Here is a 13,110-nt window from a genome sequence, read left to right as displayed (position 1 = left end):
GAAACTGCTTCTTTGTTCCAGGCACACTACTGAGTTCTTTGGGATGCCCAAAAGTGTATGGTTTGGAAACATGAAATAGAAGACGAGACCCTGCCTCAGCAAGTATACCTGAGACTACTTTTAGAGGAACCTGTCGATAAATGCAAAACAGCAGCCGTTGGAGGTATGTATTAACAGAGAACTCTGATTGAAGCTGATGTGGCCCACTCTGCTCTACTCAGTCAAATGGAGTCATTCTCTGGGAATGAGCTCTTCTCTTGAATCCCACTGTTCATAGGACAGAACTCTCAGGCCTGAAATACCTGGTGTCTTTCTGTAACCTTGTCTGTGTGGTGGGATATCACTCGTCACTCTTTGATGAACTCTGATTCAGACCCTTGAGTGTCCTTCCCAATGCCTCAAGGACATTAGACTCTTGTCACATGGAAGTGATAGCAAATTTCTAATTAAAGGCCTCATTGCCTTCTTCCCTGGGAGTAGAGCAGTCAATGTCAAAGCTCAGCAAATGTGTCTCATAAACCAGCTGTTACTGGCTTTACTTTTCCCTGAGCATCATCAAGGTCATTTCTGATTGGATATGGTTGTATCAGATTGATTGGTTCCCTCTTAGTCATTTACTTTGACCTGCTTGTTTCTTGACCCCCGTTAAATATTTACCCCATTTTCTTGGTTTTTAGCCTTTAATTTTTATCTCCTCAACAATGTATCATCAAGATCAGGGACACCCATTATTTCATATCCATTATTTCATATCCTGTGACCTTTGGTGGATGTCTGGCTTTGGATGCACTGGCTCTCTTGGTAAGGCACAGCCTATGTTATTGTCATATGTCATCTTGATCCTTTAGGAATTTTGTAGTCTTTTTTTTTTTTTCTACCAGTGAAGAACACTACAAATGTACCTTGTGTTGAGTATTTTACGTGTCTTTGTCACACCATCATGAAAGCTTTAAGCGAGTCCCATTTTGCAGATGAGGAAATAAGGTTCCAAGTGGTTAAACAACTGGCCTGCTATTCCCAGAGAGTAAGTGGCAAGAATGGAATTCAGCACTGAGTCTGTCTTAAATTGTGTACCATAGAAATAGTATGCCCTACTGTATTCCCTTTTTGAAGCAGAGTTTTAAAAATATTCTTATTCAGCTGGGCATGGTGGCTCACACCTATAATCCCAGCACTTTGGGAGGCCAAGGCGGGCTGATCACCTGAGGTCAAGAGTTTGAGACCAGTCTGGCCAACATGGTGAAACCACCTCTCTACTAAAAATACAAAAATTAGCTGGGCATGGTGGTGGGTGCCTGTAGTCCCAGCTACTCAGGAGGCTGAGGCAGGAGAATCACTTGAACGTGGGAGGCGGAGGTTGCAGTGAGCTGAGATCTTGCCACTGTACTCCAGCCTGGGCAACAAGAGTGAAACTCCATCTAAAAAAAAAAAAAATTCTTATTCTTGTGGAATTTTAATCTTCTTTTTTCAGCTTTTGATACTTTCCCCCCATTTCATGGCATTTTATTTGGTTTATAATTATAACACTTAATTTGAATCATTAAAATTAAACATTTCCAACTTTTATTATTTTTATAATATCACTGAGAATATATTGTTGGTATGAGACATTAAAATATGCCCTCTTTCTCACATAGGCTCTGATGTCTTTACTGATTCTATGTTTTCTGAGTTGATTATGAGTCTAGCATGGGAGACAGGAGTGGACTTTTATATTTCTAATATAGTCCTACTAGTACAGAGTTATTGAAGATGACACAGAAGAATGATAAGATTTTGCCAGAAATATTCTCCCGTAGTTCACAAAGTTGTTTTAGAACCTGAATTCTTTAAAATATAGAACATCTATTCAAGTACTTAGTTTTGGCTCAGTGACCACTTTCAATGTGTACAGCTGGGAAGTTGCCTTATATAGAAGGATATAAGTTTTAAGTTTAAGAATATATGGTATCTGATTTTTTTCAATAAGGGGCTAAATAATTTGAAATTTCTATATATTTAGGCTTCTAGAATGTTCTCATTAAATTAGTGGATGTACATACTGAAAAATATTTTAAATGATCCTAAAAATCCTGAGAGATGGATGTGGTCAACCTCACTGAAAGATGAATACACTGAGGTTTATAAGATTATGAAACTTGCCCAAGCTCATGTGATTAGAAAATAGCAGGGCCAGAATTGAACCTAGATCTGTTTTTCACCAGCAATGTTTCTAACAATTACATTACCTTGCTGATTATACACAGTGGTGACATTTAGATCATAAACATGTCTAAGAATTTTCTTATGTTTAGCATTCATACAAAGGCAGTCCTAAACAGCTAAATAAGCCTCATCCTCACAGAAGCAAAAGCTTCTAGATGGGGTTGGTGTTGTTCGTCAACGAGGTTTTGTCAGGACAGTGGCAATTCTGGTGAATGATGGACTGAGCCACTCTTGAGAACTGGATGTGTCTGCTTGGGCTGCATGCCATTTGCCACCCAGTGCTTACCACGCTGTTAGCAGCAATGAGGGTCGACTCACCTTAGCAGTTGCATGAGCAGCTGTTTCTTCCAAAGCAAGTTGGGACTGGAATTTTGCCACACAATCACACAGTTAAGGACAGCTCTGGCATTTATATATGAATCTCAGAATTTTAGGTACACCATTTCTTTTCAGTAAATAAAATTTCTTTCTGCTTTTAAGTGTCTTTTCCTGATTCTACATAGAAAATTTGATGAATATTCACAGCCATAAAAAAGAATGAAATCATGTCCTTTGCAGTAACATGGAAGCACCTGGAGACCATTATTCTAAGTGAACTAATGCAGGAACAGAAAACCAAAAAGCACATGTTGTCACTTATATGTGGGAGCTAAACATTGAATACATAAAGACCGGAACGATAGTAGGGAATGCTTGAGAGAGAGGGTCGGGGAGGTATGGATTGGAAGACTAACTGTTGGGCACTGTGCTTGCCACCTTGGTGATGGGATCCTTCGTACACCAAACCTCAGTAACACACAACCTACCCATGTAACAAACCTGCACATGTATCTCCTGAACCTAAGATAAAAGTAGAAAAGAAGAAAAATGTAAAAAACATTTGTTTAAGTATGAACAAAAAGGAAAAAAAGAAAATTTGTTAAATATTGAAAAGTTTAAACAACAAAATAAAGATTAGCACTCAGATACAGCCATTGATAATATTTTGGTAAAGATGCTTCCAGCTTTTATTCCTATGAATATGTATGTCTTTTTAAAAATGCAAACTTAAAATCTTAGTGTTCTATATCCATTTTTACTTAGTATAATTGCAACATTTTTCCTATGTGCTTAAATGTTCTTTTCCAACATACTTTTAGTGGCTATAAGTATTCCCTTTGGGTAATAGCGTCAGTGAATCCATTCTATTAGTAAACCTAATCCTCATTCAGTTTAGCTTAAAACCTCTCTAAAAAACAAGAACATAATTGCCACTAGTTTTCATAATGATATCCTAATGATACTTTCAGATATGATGAGAAAATCTAGTTTCGATCACTTCCCCTGTTACATCATGAAATGAACCTGACTTGCAGTTTCCCAGTACAAATGCTGTGCATGACTGTAGCATGGAAAAATTCTCTTTTGACTGGGAAACTTTGAATATCTATTTTTCTTTCTCTGAGGTGGCTCATCTGTGACGAGTAACTTCAGTGTTTTCATACTTAGATGAAACTTCTCAAATCCTGATTTGCAGGTGATTTGGCTCTCCTAGTTGACTTTACTACTTCACTAAACCTTTTTTCTACTCCTAAATATTTCACATGGGCCAAACCCTGGGTCAGCAGCTACACTTACCTGAGGAAACCCCAGGTGTCATGAGTGAGGTTAGAGAGAGATGCATAATGTAGTATTAATGTGACTTTTCCTGAAACCAAAGAGTTCTGTGCTCCTAGGCATTAAAGTTACCAAACTGAGAAGTTGATTACAACTGAAATGGGTAAACATGTAACAGAAGCACTCTACTCAGAAAAGGCTCCTATGAAGCTAGGACTATGACTTATTATTACTTATTGTTCTCTTAAAGACTATATTAATTAAATCACTATCATCCTCACCAAACCATTACTTTTCAGACATGGTTCCTTATTTCCCTTGGGATTCCATAGTGTCATGTGGGTAGGTAAGGGGTGAGGGAGGAAGACAAAGCCTCCTTATTGTCAATAATTGTCCTTATCGACAATAAGGAGGACCTCCTTATTGTCCCATCAACCAGCAGCTCTGCCTTTTATGTTTTATGTATTGAACTTCCACAAATTTTTGCTGAAAGAAAGGACTGCTGCTTAAGGGAGTAAAGACTGTGAAAATCACTGGGGCATTGTAGGTCCTACGGGTGGATGAAAAAGAGATGGAAAATGGACGTCCAGACAGCATTACTTCCAAGTTTCCGTTATGCTTGTAATTCTCCTGCAGTGACACAGTCCTTCTGGGGTTTAATATTTACCATAGGTCCTCTGGTTGGACTTCCCATAGATTAGCCTGCTTTTATGATAGTGGTTTCCATAGAGACTCCTCAGAAATGTTAGGGTTAGGAGAGATGAAAGAGTGATAGCCTTACAAGTATTGGTGGTAGAAAGTAACCTTTTAGTGATCAGAGCAGTGAGTAGTGGAAGGTATAACCTGTTAAAGGCCCACAGGAGATTGGTTTCTATATTCTCGTTGATGTGTATTACCCAGTAGGAAGATGCTCTTTCCATCAGAGTGATGTGGTGTGTGAAATTCAGCCAGACAGTCTGTGAAATCTTCATTATCTATTTCTAGACTCATTTAAAACATTTTCGGTGGGCTCTCTCTCTTTCTTTTTTTTTTTTTTTGAGACGGAGTCTCGCTCTGTCACCCAGGCTGGAGTGCAGTGGTTGGATCTCGGCTCACTGCAAGCTCCGCCTCCCGGGTTTACGCCATTCTCCTGCCTCAGCCTCCCGAGTAGCTGGGACTACAGGTGCCCACCACCATGCCTGGCTAGTTTTTTTGTATTTTTTAGTAGAGACGGGGTTTCACCATGTTAGCCAGGATGGTCTCGATCTCCTGACCTTGTGATCCGCCCATCTCGGCCTCCCAAAGTGCTGGGATTACAGGCTTGAGCCACCGCACCCGGCCATGAGCCACCATGCCCGGCCAGGTGGGCTCTCTTAAATTGAAGATTTATATTGGGAAATCACAGAACCAGCTACTCCCAAATAAAAAATTTTAGTGTTTTCGTTCCACAGCTCAGTTCGGACTAGAGAATTTTCTCCAAAGATATTTTTAACCAGCAAAGAATGAGGAACTAACTAAAGAGTTTGCAATGGCTAATTTACAATTGGTGCCCAGAATCCTTAACCACAGTTAAAAATCTTCACTTTATTTACTGGACAGTTGGTGCAGGGGTATCAATGTATGAAGATCTTAATGTTAATATATATTTAGTTATTCAGAGAATGAGCTTAGTCTTGAGGTGAAAACTGGAGAGAAAATTCTTGCTTTCTCCATCAGGAAAGGGGTAAATTATGACCAACTTGCAAACATAACAGGACATTGGTGTCAAATAGGGCCTGAGCTGTCTGTATATGAATTGTGTATATGGCTACAACTGTTGGGGTGACATTCAACAAGATGTGAATGAATGACACCCCTGGAATTGTGCAGTGCTGCAGCCCTGGGTATAGCCATTTATTCTGTTAGTCATTTATCTAGTGAATGTCTCTACCTTATGCCTGGCACTTTCCTAGGTACTAGACCACAAGAGTGGGCAAGGCAAACAAACGAGATCATTTCTCTCATGGAACTTACAGTCCAAAAGGGGTTGGGCAGGGTCTTCAGGGAGACAAGTAATAAAGAGGGAGGTAAACAGTATTTCAAATATGATGCTAGAAAGAAAATAGGGCAACAGAGTGTTTTTGGGTAGGAAAGACTATTTTAGATCAGGTCTAAAATGTATGACCTATGTTCTTGTGGGCTATTTACTTCTTGTACTGCGTATAAGTTGGTGAATTTTTATATTCACCAACTCTCATTAAATAATTCAGAGAAAAGGTAAGATTTCCTCCATCAAAATTGTGTTTTCTATAGAAATTAAGCTTTATCAAGTGCCACATTTCAGTGGTAAAAACTGAGATAACTTCATTTCTTAAGTAGTTTGTTAAAGTAGAATTTTAAAACAGTAATAAATTGCTGGACTATAGCATATAAAAAGAAGTTTTCAGTCCATTCAGGGGAAAACTGTAATATACTGCTCGTGAAGGTTGAAGAGAGAGAAGTTGGACTGATTACCTTGAGCACCTTAGACTCATTGTGACCCATGTTGAATGGATCACTAAGCCTCACTGATTTTTCCCCCCCTTTTTTCCCCTTTATATATATAACGTCCTTTTTCTCTGTTTCTTTTTGTCCCTTTTCACTACTCTATCACCACTCTAGTGAGGTCCTTCTTACCATAGGGTCGTCTATTTTAATAGCCTTTCCCTTGGTATCTCTGCATCTGGGCTAGCTGATTGGTTAGTTTTTCTGATGCCACATTTATAGTTCTATTCCCTTCTTAAAAGCCTTTACTTTACTCTTCACTCACTTCAGAGTGATAAAGGCCAGACTCTGTAGCTTGGCATGTGAAGTCCTCCATGATCTGTCCCATTGTGTATTTCCAACCGTATCCCTGCTTTTACTCAGTGCAAACTTTAGGCTCTATCCAGACTTTCTGTTCCCCTTCCTGTTGTGCTTTTGCTCAAGCTGCTATCTGGAAAACTCACTTCTTTCTTTCTTTCTTTTCTTTTTTTTTTCTTTGCCTATGTAAATCCTGTTTGATGTTCAGAGTCTAGTTTGAATAGATCATCTCTTCTTTCTTTCTGGCTGCTTTAAAGATTTTGCTTTGTTTTTAGGAGTCTGTGATTTGCTTATATCTAAGTGGGGAAACTCTTTCTCCCCCAACTTTTCCTTTTCTCCTTTTCTTCCCTTCTAACTTCCTTTCTCCCTCCCTCCCTTTTTCCCTCCCTCCCTTTTTTCCCTCCATCTCTTTTTCCTTCCTTCCNTCCCTCCCTCCCTCCTTCCCCGTCTGTCTCTCCCTTCCTCCCTGAGAATCTTTGGGTTTTTTGGGCCTAAAGATTGCTATTAGGAATATTTTATCATTATTCCTTAGAATAATGCCTCTTCCCCATTTTCTTTAGTATTTCTTTCTGGAAATTGAAGAAGACATGTTGGACTGTCTCACTCATCTTCCACATCCTTCTTTCATATTTTTGATATCACCATCTTTATTTTACAATTCTGGACAGTTTCTTTGGATTTGTCATTTGGTTCACCAGTTCTTTCTTCAGCTATTTCTAATCTGCTGTTTAAGCTGTCCTTGATGATGGGGATTTTTATATTTTTAAATTTTATTTTATTTTATTTTTATCCTACTGTTTTATCCCCAGAGCCTAGACCAAGGTGTAATACTTAGTACATAGGTGCTTAATAACCATATGTTGAATGAATTAACATGAGTTTTTTATTTTTTAATTTTTAAATACCATTTTTGGTCCCTTTTCAAGTAAACATGCTAGTTTTTTCAGATAAAATTTTACTCCCTTTTACATTTCTCTTATTTATTGAAATGTATTAAATATACTTATTTTATGCTCATAATTCTAGTATTTGAAATGTTGCCAAATCTGATTCATTTGCCTGTTTCTGTTGGCTGTCACTCCTGGTCTCTTATTTCCTTGTATTTCTATGATTTATTGACTATGGACTCATAGTCCTTGGAAGTTTTATCTGTGTGAGTTGTTCGAGGCCTAGATTGAAGGTAGATTTTTCCAGAGAGTATTTGTATTTGCTTCTGCCAGGTGCCTATAGCTACTATCAATCTGGACACTCTTTACATTATATTCTCTGCCTGAGGTTTTTTTGAGGCATATAGCATAAATTTAGACCACAAAACAACATAAATACTAGTTGTTGGTTGTAAATTCTCAAGGGAGATTTTCCACCCCGTGAAGGTGCTATGGTTAAAAAAGCAGTTCCTCTTTTGGTGTAGCAAGTTTATTTCTAATTTTCCTATATCTGAGGGTATAGTTTTGTGAAGTTCCAGTTTTACGCAGGGGTCTGTTAAACTCACCAGCTTGAGTGGTACTGGTTTTATCTTTTCTCTCTCTTGTTCTGTGCAATCATTATAATGGAAGTTCAGTATGACTAGGGTTGTGGCCTTGGTGCTTTTCTACCTCCCAGCATTCTCACTCTTACTTTGTTTTGGCTTCTCTGAATTTCATACTTTATTGTCACCTCATTGGTGCATTTACAGAGATTTTATACTTTATTATCTTTCAATTATTTTCATTAAGAGAGACCAGTTTAAAGTATCTAGTATATCATTCTGCAAAAATAGACCTCTTTTGTTGTTTTGTTTTTAGTATGTGCTTCTAATGGATGAGGTGGAAACACATTTACAACAGAACTCAAAAAATTATTAAAAAGTTAGGTACAGCTCAGCCTCCTCTTTTAATTTAAATGTCTGCTATACACAGTCAGATTAGGTTAAGAGAGAGGTGGAGAATAACCCCTTGTAATATGCTGTCTAAGTTGGCTGAGATGTTGATGTCTTAGAGATATTATTTATCGAAATGAGATTTATTTTTGTGCATTGATTTATTGTCTTGCATTTTACTATATATATTATAGATTAATTTTCTAATATTTTACTATATATACTATATATATTTTACCCTTCTAAGTAGGATTTGATTCCTAAGTAATGCTCTATAACTGATAAATAACAAATAATAAGAAAATATTATTTGTTACATGATATCTGCCATGGGTCCATTTAATGATACCCTGAAAGAGACTCTGTAGTACCTTAGTCCTTTCACTCAATGTTATTTCATTTGATTCTGAATGAGTGCAATATTATTTGTAAGGGAAAATAGTTGTAATTAGTAGAATATGTTAGTGATTTCAAAAAAAGAAACCAGTCTCAGGAAGATATTTTTAATGTTATGGCTTAAATGTGCAGTGTGCAGATCTGCAGAATTTGAAAATTCAGCTGATTCTGTAATTCTTCAGCACTAAATAGGGGTATATCTAGTGAGAAGCATTGCCATCTGATAGAAATATGTAACACATATGTGTGCCACTCACAACCTAAATGAATCACATGCTGTTTTGAACTTTAATTTTTTTCTTCAGAATCCCATGTTATATTAATTCTGCAGAGGGGGCTCTGCTTCTTGTGTTACTGATATAATGCAAGTAGTCCTTTCTGACCAAGCCCTCCATCTGCATTGCCACGTTAGAACATAATTTGCTAGAACCAGCAATATATTTTGTGTGACTTAATCTGATGAATAATTTTTAGCATGTATTATGGTATTAAGGAAATATTAAATGGAATAAATGTTGATTTAAATTGGTAGAATGCTCAAGTTTTAATGATCAGAGTAGCGATAATGGTTGCCTGGTACAGTTATGTGTTTTGAGGTTTTTGAAAGTTAGTAGTGTGTTTTAAATCTCTGCCATGAGAGGAACTAGCAACGTAACACGGTAAACATGCCAACTGGATTCATAGCATCACTTATCAGCCACATGCTAACATAAGACTACATTATGATTAGAAATTTTTAAATTAATATTTGGAGGACTTAGAAAGCTATATTTATTATGATTGTTAAATAGCTGTGTTTGGAAGTTTTAATTTTGTAAAATGTGTAAGCTTGACACATCTCCACATTTAGCCATTAAAAATCATTTTTTAATAATTATAATGTTTATTTTATATTGAAAATAGTTTCTAAGGAGGAAAATAGTTTGCATCTCATGTTATAAATATTTTCAGACTTTAAAATTACTTAATCCAAATCATCCACTCTTTGTTATTTTTTGTTCAAATTTTAAATTCTCCCAGAGTTTTCTTTTTAACAGTTGTTTGTATTTTCAATGTAACGAGTACATTTCTGAATATTATATCAATGATATTTTTAATAAATTGAATAAATTTAAGTTGATAAGGAAAGTTTACTAATTTTAAAAGGTTTATTAGGAAATTATTAAAATGAAGAAAGCCTTCTTGGTGTGGATAAGTCTTTTTCTCTTTTTTATACTGGATTTTAAAATTTTGGATCACTTGATAATTTTTTTATATCACATTTAAAAATGTGTTGGATATTTTTATATTAGCTTCCTATATTTATTTCTTCCTGTACTATTTTGGGAAAGAAACCGTAATTGAAACAAAAATTAGGTAATTAGTAGGTTATTTATGGAATCTTTTTCTTCTAGAATGTTTGCTGGGAAAATGTTAATTATTAATATACTCACTTACAGACTTCCATACAGTCAGAAAAGCAGTTGTCAAGAAAAATATTTGAAGGCATTATTGTTGTCCCAGCATTCTCGCATTCTATTCCTTTTCCCCCTATTAAAGTGAATAAATCAAGAAAAATAAAACTGACTTTGTCATCTGTTTCAGTTATTGGGTCCAGTTAGGGGTAGCTAACCAGGGGCGAAGGACACGTAAATAACATCCACTTGTAATCCTTAATCTGCTTTCACACTCACTCCTCTCTTCAACTTTGTTTCCTGTAAAGTGTAAATTTCATAGTCTCATCATATAGAATAACCCAGAATGATATTATTTCACTACCATGGATTTATAGAAATTATTTCTTCTTTCATGTTTTTGTTACTTAATCAACTGTCTTGTGTCATCTCTGACACTGTTATTCTCATTATTAAAAGAAAATTCTATTAATGGTTTCATATAGTCTCTTCTCTAAAGATAATATTAACTAAGTGCCTTTTATATCCTAAGGTCTTTATTTACATGATCTTGAATGAAGCCCTGGAATCTTGCAGGGACCTTCATTATCTTACTTCATTCTGTGGATTTTTAGTGACACTTTCATTTTCTAGGCCCTCCTTTAGACACTTTAGGCAGTGAGCAAAATTGGTAAGTAGGGAAAAAAGAACAACCAACACGTGTATTATGCAGCTAATAGTCTAGTGGGAGAAAGATGACAAACTAGATTAATAAGGAAAATACATGTATACTAAGTGGTAATCAGCATTATCACTGATAACCTCTTGGATCAGAGGCTATGGCAAAAAATACAGCAGAGAAGTGAATGGGGAGTGTAAGTCTAAGTGGGCGTGTGTGTGTGTGTGTGTGTGTGTATATGTGCGTACAAACACACACACACACTATTTGTAGAGAAGCCAGGAAGGCCTCATTGAGAAGGCAACATCTGAGTAAGGACATGAAGAAAGTAGAGGGGTGAGCCTGCTCTATCGGGGCAAGACCATCCTAGGAAAGAGTAGTTCAGGGTTAAGTACCTAGCCCTTGATACTTTTTTTATTTTACAGGAAACTGGAGTTCAGCCTTGTCTAAGACTACATAGTTCATAAGCACTGGACCTCTTGTTCAGACTCAGATCTGTCATAATCAAAGCCCTGCACTCTCTCCACTACCCCAGGTTACTCTAAAAGGAAATCATTGTTCATCGTAGGAAGCTTTCCAGCTGCTCGCAGAATATGTTACACATTGTGAGCACTGAAGATTTAACCGTGTCTGTTCTCAAGCAAAAGTAATAGATAGGTGGGTAGGTAGATTGATTAGTTTTCTGTGCTCAACTAACGGAACCTCAAAACTATTACCTGGTTTTCCAAAGCTCTTAAGTTTAAGAAATAAATTTTAGGAACTACACTTTCTGCTTTTTCTTTTCTCTTTTTAAAACGTATATGAGCTTGCTTGATAAATTCCTCTATTCTCATTTTATGTGTGAGATTTAAAGACCAAAAAAAATTTCAATAGGTATGTAGTGGTATGTCATTGTTGTCTTAATTTGCATTTCCCTGATGACATATTATGTGGAACCCTTTTCATATGCTTATTTTTATCCATATGTCTTCTTTGGTGATTTCTCCGTTAAGGTCTTCAGCCCATTTTTAAATCAAGTTAATTGTTTTCTTATTGTTAAGTTTTAAGAGTTCTTTGAATATTTGGATAACAGGTCTTTATCAGTATGTCTTTTGCAGATATTGTCTCCTAGTGTGTATATGTCTTTTCATTCTTATTTCCCTTTTCCACAGTCATTCTGTAGTGTACAATAGAGTCTTGTACAATAGAGTCTTCCAGAGGCTGTATATGGTATCACAATAGATTGACTGCAGACATTAATAGGGGAATTCATGATTTACTTTTAAGCCAGATATTAAAGAAAAATGTTTAAAAATATACTCTTCTTATATTTTCTTAGAAGATAAATTTTTCATTAATTTTTTTTTTTTTGTGAGACAAGGTCTTGCTCTGTTGCGCAGGCTCAAGTGCAATGGAGCCATCACGGCTCACTACAGCCTCCATCCACCTCTTGGGCCCAAGTGATCCTCCTGCCTCAGCTTCCCAAATAGCTCAGACCACAGCTGTGCACCACCACACCCAGCTAATTTTTTTTTTTTTTTTGGTAGAGATGAGGTCTCCCTGTGGTGCCCAGGATGGTCTTGAACTCATGGGCTCAAGCTATCCTCCCTGCTTGGCTCCTAAAATGTTAGCATTACAGTATGAGCCACTGCTGTGGCAAAAATTTTTTTTTTTTGAACAGTAATATATTAGGTTTGTTCCCATTATAATCAGCAGACAGAGTTGCCTACATTTATCATTAATATTAAATACATTGTTCTGAAAGTTTTGGCTAATACCCCAGCTAGAGAGACAATTTTTAAAAGTACATAGGTGTTATGTGGGAAAATTTTTTTTTTTTTTAAAGTTCTAGGGTACATGTGTACAACGTGCAGGTTTGTTACATATGTGTACATGTGCCATGTTGGTGCGCTGCACCCATTAACTCATCATTTACATTAGGTGTATCTCCTAATGCTATCCCTCCCCCTGTCCCACCCCACGACAGGCCCCGGTGTGTGATGTTCCCCTTCCTGTGTCCAAGTGTTCTCATTGTTCAATTCCCACTTATGAGTGAGAACATGCGGTGTTAAATATTTTTTTTTTTTTTTTTTTTTTTTTGTTTGAGTTTGGGGTGTTGGGTGGCTTGTTTTATTATTATTTTCTTACTTTTAGTAAGCGAGAAAAAGTTCTGTTGGGAGCCCGTTCAAAAGTAGCAATTTTCTTAATGGGAAGCATACGCTTGC

At 36.6% G+C, this 13,110-nt stretch overlaps 1 protein-coding gene across 1 annotated transcript in view; it reads left to right on the top strand.

The window, feature by feature from the left end:
• Positions 1-13,110, top strand: part of SGMS1 (sphingomyelin synthase 1) — a 168,443-nt gene that overhangs the window by 17,629 nt on the left and 137,704 nt on the right. The window contains exon 3 of the mRNA XM_025397293.1: positions 22-163. The gene's annotated coding sequence lies outside the window, so the exon portion shown is untranslated. The remainder of the gene's footprint in view (positions 1-21; positions 164-13,110) is intronic.

Source organism: Theropithecus gelada, chromosome 9 (genome assembly GCF_003255815.1).
Source record: "Theropithecus gelada isolate Dixy chromosome 9, Tgel_1.0, whole genome shotgun sequence".
NCBI classification, from domain to species: Eukaryota; Metazoa; Chordata; class Mammalia; order Primates; family Cercopithecidae; genus Theropithecus; species Theropithecus gelada.
Note: the sequence above shows the minus strand (reverse complement) of the source record. Positions and strands in the feature narration are given on the sequence as shown.